General features: G+C 45.7%; 1 pseudogene; it reads right to left on the bottom strand.

Annotated features, from left to right (window-relative positions):
* Positions 1-3,125: 3,125 nt before the first annotated feature.
* On the bottom strand, positions 3,126-3,903 carry LOC146816449 (protein S100-A16 pseudogene; annotated as a pseudogene).
* Between the last annotated feature and the right edge of the window lie 2,097 nt (positions 3,904-6,000).

Raw genomic sequence — 6,000 nt, 5'->3', positions numbered from 1 at the left:
GGGGTCCTCCGGGCTGGCTGGCTTGTAGGTTGTCCGGTTGGCTTCTTGGGCTGTTGGCCTCCTTGTTAGTCCTTCCTGTTTTGCCCTTCTTGGGGTTTGCCTTGGGTGGTTCCTTGGTGTCCTCCTGACCTGTGGGTCGGCTCTTGGTTGGTAGGGGTTCCTCCTTTCCGGTTCTGGGGTTTGTTTCCCCGGTTCTGTGTTTGGCCCTTGGTTGTTCTCTCTTGGCTGTGCACTGGCTGTGTGTGGAGTCTGCTTTGGGTGGCGCTTGTTGCTCTCCCTGGCCTTGCTTGGGTGGGTTCCTGGGTTCGTGTCCCTGTGTCTCCTGCTTTTGGTTGTCTCGGTCCTGGCCTCTGGCTGGTTCCTGTGCCCGGGTTTTCTTCTCCCGGTGTGGCGGCCTTGGCTGCGGCCGTCTGGTGTCTCTGCTGGGGTTGGCGGCTTGTCTTTCCTGCCTTTCGGCCTGGGCCTTCTGTGGGTTTTCTGTGCCTCCGGTTCCTATTTGCCGTGGTTGTCGGCTGTTGGTCGGTGGGGGGGGGGGGGACCTTGTCTGGGTTCCTTGGCCCCTTTCTTCCTGGTTGTTGCTCTGGGTCGGTGCCTGTTTTCTTGTCTGGTTCCTCCATCTTCGGTCTTTGCGGCTCTGCTGGCGGCTTCCCCTGGTGTGTTGGGGTTGGTCCTGTGGTTGGTCGCGTTCGTTGTTTCTCTGGGTTTGGCGTGCCTCTTCCTTCCCCTCGCCTCTTGGTGTGGTCTTTTGTGGGTTGGTCCGGCTGTGGGTCGCCTTCTTCCCTGCTCTGGGGGGTTCGCTCTCTGTCTTGCCCTGCTGTGTTCCTTCCTGTGCCTTTGGCCTATCTCCCTGTGCAGCCTGCTCTCGTGCGCTCTTGAGTGTTGGGCCGGGATGTCCTGTTTTGTCCCTGTTGGGTCGGCTGCTTGGTGGTGCCTGGGCTGTGGGCTTCTCCCTTGGTGGTTTTTCTCCCTGGTTGTTTGCCCTTCCTGGCTGGGTTGCTCCGTTGGGGCGTCCCCTGCTTGTTTTGGGGTCTCGGCTCTGTCGGCTTGGTTGGGGGCATGGCTGGTTGTGTGCTCCTGCCTGCGTTTTCTTGTGGGCTCCCTTCTGCTTCAGTTGGGTGCCATTTTTTCTCGGTCTGGTGCCCCTGGCTTTGGTGGGGTTCCGGAAGGCCGGGTTCTCTGTTTTGGTATTCTCCACTTTGTTAGGAATGGGACGAGGACTGGAGGGACCTGGGGGTAATGTCCTATTACTTACCGGTAATCTTCATTACTCCTGGTCCCGTGGTCCTCGTCCCATTCCTTACTTCCCTCCCTTCCTCCCTGGCGGCCGGCCTTCCGGTTGTTTGCTTGGTATTTTCAGGCTGCATGCTGGGCTGGTACCGCTTATGTACTCCCAGCGGGAGGGAGTGGGTTAGGTATCCCAGCATGCTCCTGTTCTTTTTTTCTGTCGCGGAGATAGTAATCTCCACTTTGTTAGGAATGGGACGAGGACCACGGGACCAGGAGTAATGAAGATTACCGGTAAGTAATAGGACAATATCACACAATTAAAATACAGAGACTAAACACAATGCATCACGACTCGCAGTATATGTCTGAAAAGGAGTGGCGTATTGAATAGGAGCACATAAATCTCCCTGAATAGCAAGAAAGAGTACTAAGAATCAGTGTCTAGCAGCGCCAACAAAGACACGCAAACAAAGCTGTATTACATATATCTCCCCACAGACGTTAAAATCAAAGCCTGTAAATATTATGAAACAAAGCGCCAAAGACTTAAATGAAAGGCACGCGTCTGTGTCTACATAAGAATCAGATAAGACTAAGTGTCAGAAGACACACTCTTCATGGAAAAAAACGCTTACCTCCTGTACGATGCAAGCAGAAATAACAGCGGATCCAGTAAATGTGTCAAACCGAGTATGGTGAACCAATGTTGTGCCAAGACCAGCGCTTATAAAAGGAAACTGAAGGCACGTCGCCAAAAAAGCAATCATCATCATCAGTCGACATTAGTAAGAGTAAAGAGGGACTAAAAGTAAATGTGAAAACGGTGGCCATCTTAAGTAGAATCACTATACAGGATGTGTCCCAGTTTAATAAGGGCAGGAAACTGAAAGTCAGTATTAAAAGCCCACCCAGCACTGTTCTTATGCAGAGAAAATTGAAGCAATAAGTCAGAAAAGTACAATCCAAAAGTAGAGGATCTGCAAGTAAGAGTAAAATAGATATACCATTAAAGAGTATATACTCCATATCTCCCAATTTAGGTAGGATGAAAAAAATAACAGTAGAAGAAAAAGCAAAACAAAATGACAGAAAAGACGTTATAGAAAACCAGAAAATCAAAAGTGATGTTTTGAGGATGATATTACTGATCCACTGTATGATTATTTTCAGCTGCATTTTTGCTAGCTGCAGATTTTTTTTTTTTTTTTCCAGTTATTAACAGTGTTCCAGATTTATTCAAACATTTCTATCCATCACTTTTTGGGCACCATTTATTTTTTACCTGTGGCAGACAAGTAAGTGTCTTTGATCACCATGGGGAAAATACCATGAATATGTGTGGGGATTGTGTGCGCTTTCTACTGAAAAACAAAAAAATTATAAAATGAATGCTTTTGGAGTCTAAGCAATGGTGTCAGAATACTGGTTGGCTATTGTATTTCCCAAGGAAGCAACATTACCCGAACACGGCTCTGTTTCCTAAAGGGCTCAGAGGCCTCCTTTGGATTCAAAGTCTTTTCAAACCAAACAAATAAGTTTGAAGATTTGGACCAAGCAAAATATGGAAGACAATGCAAAAGAGGATGGTTGGTCACATCAACCTAAAAAAACAAATTGAAACCAATAGAAAGGTCGAAGTTCGTTGGCTTTAAAGACCTTGGAAAACAGATACCAAGTGGTCCATGATAGAATATTGGGACAGAGACAATAAAAATGTCAGCTACATTGACGTGTATACTCAAACTTCGACATCAAAACAAATTATGTTCTGAGGAAGCTTCATTTCAGGACCTTTTGAGGAAGATTTACTTTCAGTGCCTGTAATGCTATCAAATGAAAAAAGGATTATAACCAGAGTAGCACTTCTGATTTTCAGGTAAACAGTATCTGAATCCAAACCGGTGACAGCACCTGAATCTCTAACAGATTCATGAGGGAAAACAAGCTTTCCAACAACTTCTAACATAACTCTTTTCTCGCAGTTAGACATGACAGAACGATGGTATCTGAAATTCACCTAGATCCAAGAAGGTTGGATCTGAAATGAACTAAAAACATGTGCAAAACAGAAATTCTATTGATTCATGCATACATTGGTCACATGTACCCATCGTTAAGAACACGATGGTTGATTGTTGTTTGCAGGAGCAAACCTACCCTCGCTAAAATACGAGCTAAGGAATACATTTTGGAATCGGTGATTGCTGGATTCTTTCAGCAATATATCAAAGTCTTGGATTAGAAGAACTGTTGAGAGCGCCAACACAGCTGGTCATGTGTAACTTTATCCAGCCACATGACCATATCAGGTGACGGGTTCTGTAGCTCCTCCACTAACCGCTTTCCTGGTTCTGGATGGCCATTTGTTGACTGAGTTTCTTTGCAATCTCGCTAACAAGAGTCCAGTACTCTTCAAAGCTGATCTTCCCATCGTCGTTTGCATCAAGCGATTTGATCAGTTTGTCAGCTCCTTCTTTGCTTTGTGTGTTCGTAAGGATGTGGCTCAGCTCTGCGCCCACCATCTTACGGAAATCTCGCCTGTTCATCTTTTCCTTTTTCCAAGCGTACAGGTAAAAGTTTTTCACCAGAACTTCTATGGATCGCTCCAGATCACTGCAATTCGACGCCATGGCTGCACTGCTCCCCTGAGCTGCATCGGCTCCCGGGGGCCGCGTCTCTCCGGTGGCCCAGCGCGGTCAGACCATCATCATCGCCCGGCTCGGGGGTGCGTTCCCATTGAGAACTTTTGGATTTAACAGAAGGTTTACTACTGACACTTGTGTGCTGGCCTCTCTGACGTGTTTTTCTTGCTATTCACAAATGTTTACTTATGTACTCCCGATGTTGTAAGGAGATACATTGGTCTATTTGTTTATTGCAGCCTTGAAAAAGTCGTGGGATATTGCCCGTTGTGCGACGAAACACGTGTCGGCTGCTTTTGTCCTAAAGAAAAAAATGCTTTCAGCCTGAAGAAATACTGGATTAAATAATCAAGGAAACTCATATATGTCTACAATATTTTGTGCCTACTTGTTTGCCTTTATCTGACCTACAATATTTACTGCTTGAACGTGTGCTAGGGATTTGTTGTTAAATTAGCTCTGGAGGAAGCAGTTGATAAACTAAGGGGCAGCAGGAAAAACAGGCAATGGATATGTGCCGGAAGCTCGAGGATTTTGAAAACCGCCAAAGAAGAAACTACGTTGGACTGCTAAAAGGTGTACTTCCAGAACTTGCGCAATGGAACTGGGAGATGGAGGTCCCAGTCGGGCAAGAAGAGCGCCCCAGAGCAATCCTGATTTATATTGGAAACTACCTGCTCCGACAAGCCATAATAGATATGGTTAGACCAGATGCTAAGAGGACTTTTGATGGGCATACCTTTTTCACACACCCAGATTTTTGCCACGCTACTGTGGAGCGTCGATGGAGACTTCGCCAAATGATAACCACATTTCAAAACACGGCACAGTAAAGTACAATGTATGTGGAAACAAGTTCTCAAAGGTTTTAGACATTTTGGACAGATTACTTACAGAAGAGAAGAGGAGATTAATATGGTGTTAAGAGAAAAGAGAAACAGTAGGATTATGACGGAGGAAAGAGATCTTAAATTGTTTCATGGGTCCTTCAAAGATTAGAGTTATAACTATTAGTATTTGTGGGCTCAATGACCAAGCTAAACGACAAAGGGCGGCTATCCTATTGAAAACTATGAGTGCCGATATCTTATGTGTGCAGGAGACCCACATAGAAGGTCTGAGGGGTGGAGTTCTTTAACAGCTTGGGTTTAGGCTTCTGGTGGCTACTAAACAAGGCACCCAGACAAGAGGAGTAGCTATTCTAACTCGACGGAACGATATTACTGTTAAAAGGAAACTATCAGATAAATGGGGCCGTTGGGCGATAATAGAATGTGTGTTTGCCAGAGATACGAATAGATATAGTGCAAGCTTTGGGAAGGTGTGGGACGCTTTTAAGGCAGGCATTAGAGGGGAGACGCTTAGCTTCACCCTTTCTCGACAAAAGAGGGAAGTACGTCAGACGGAAGCACTGCATAAATCATTGGCTAGTATTGAGGAGGAATTGGCAACCGCTGTAAGCGCTGGACTATCACTCAATGATATCTTACTCCGGTTGGTGTGGTCCAAGGCAGAAATAGGAGATCAAGCTGCCTCAAAGGCAGCCGAGCTTTTTTTAAATAAGAGGGAACATTGTTATGAATTTAGTGATAGAATTGGCCATACGCTGGCAGCCAGACTCAGACAAAGGAGTGTCAAGAGCGAAATAAACGAGATCATAGACGAGAGACGGAATTTAGTTAAGGATCCACTTAAGATTCAGGAAGTATTTCAGAGGTTCTACCAGCAATTATACGGGGCTGGACCTCCGGCCCAGAAGGAATTAACATTAGGCTACCTTAATAGTATACCACTATCCCGTATTAATGATGAGGCTAGATCGAGACTTGAAGCTATTTTGACATATGAAGAGATTTATTGCGCCTTGAAAAATCTCCCCGCACGTAAAGCCGCTGGTCGAGATCAGATTCCTTTGGAATTTTATAAAACTTTTGGGGATGAAATCGGACCTGTATTGGTGGATACGATCTGCCTAGCACAACTTGGGAGCTCGGTCCCCGACTCTTGGTATGGAGCCGATATCATTATATTCCTAAAAAAGGGCAAACCACCCCTAGAGCCCGGATCTTATCGACCCATCACTTTAATAAATTGTGATGTAAAGATTATGGCCCCAATTCACAGAACTAAC

Source organism: Triturus cristatus, chromosome 6, assembly GCF_964204655.1.
Source record: "Triturus cristatus chromosome 6, aTriCri1.1, whole genome shotgun sequence".
In the NCBI taxonomy this organism is placed as follows: domain Eukaryota; kingdom Metazoa; phylum Chordata; class Amphibia; order Caudata; family Salamandridae; genus Triturus; species Triturus cristatus.
The sequence above is the reverse complement of the archived record's forward strand: the minus strand, read 5'-3'. Positions and strand labels throughout refer to the sequence as shown.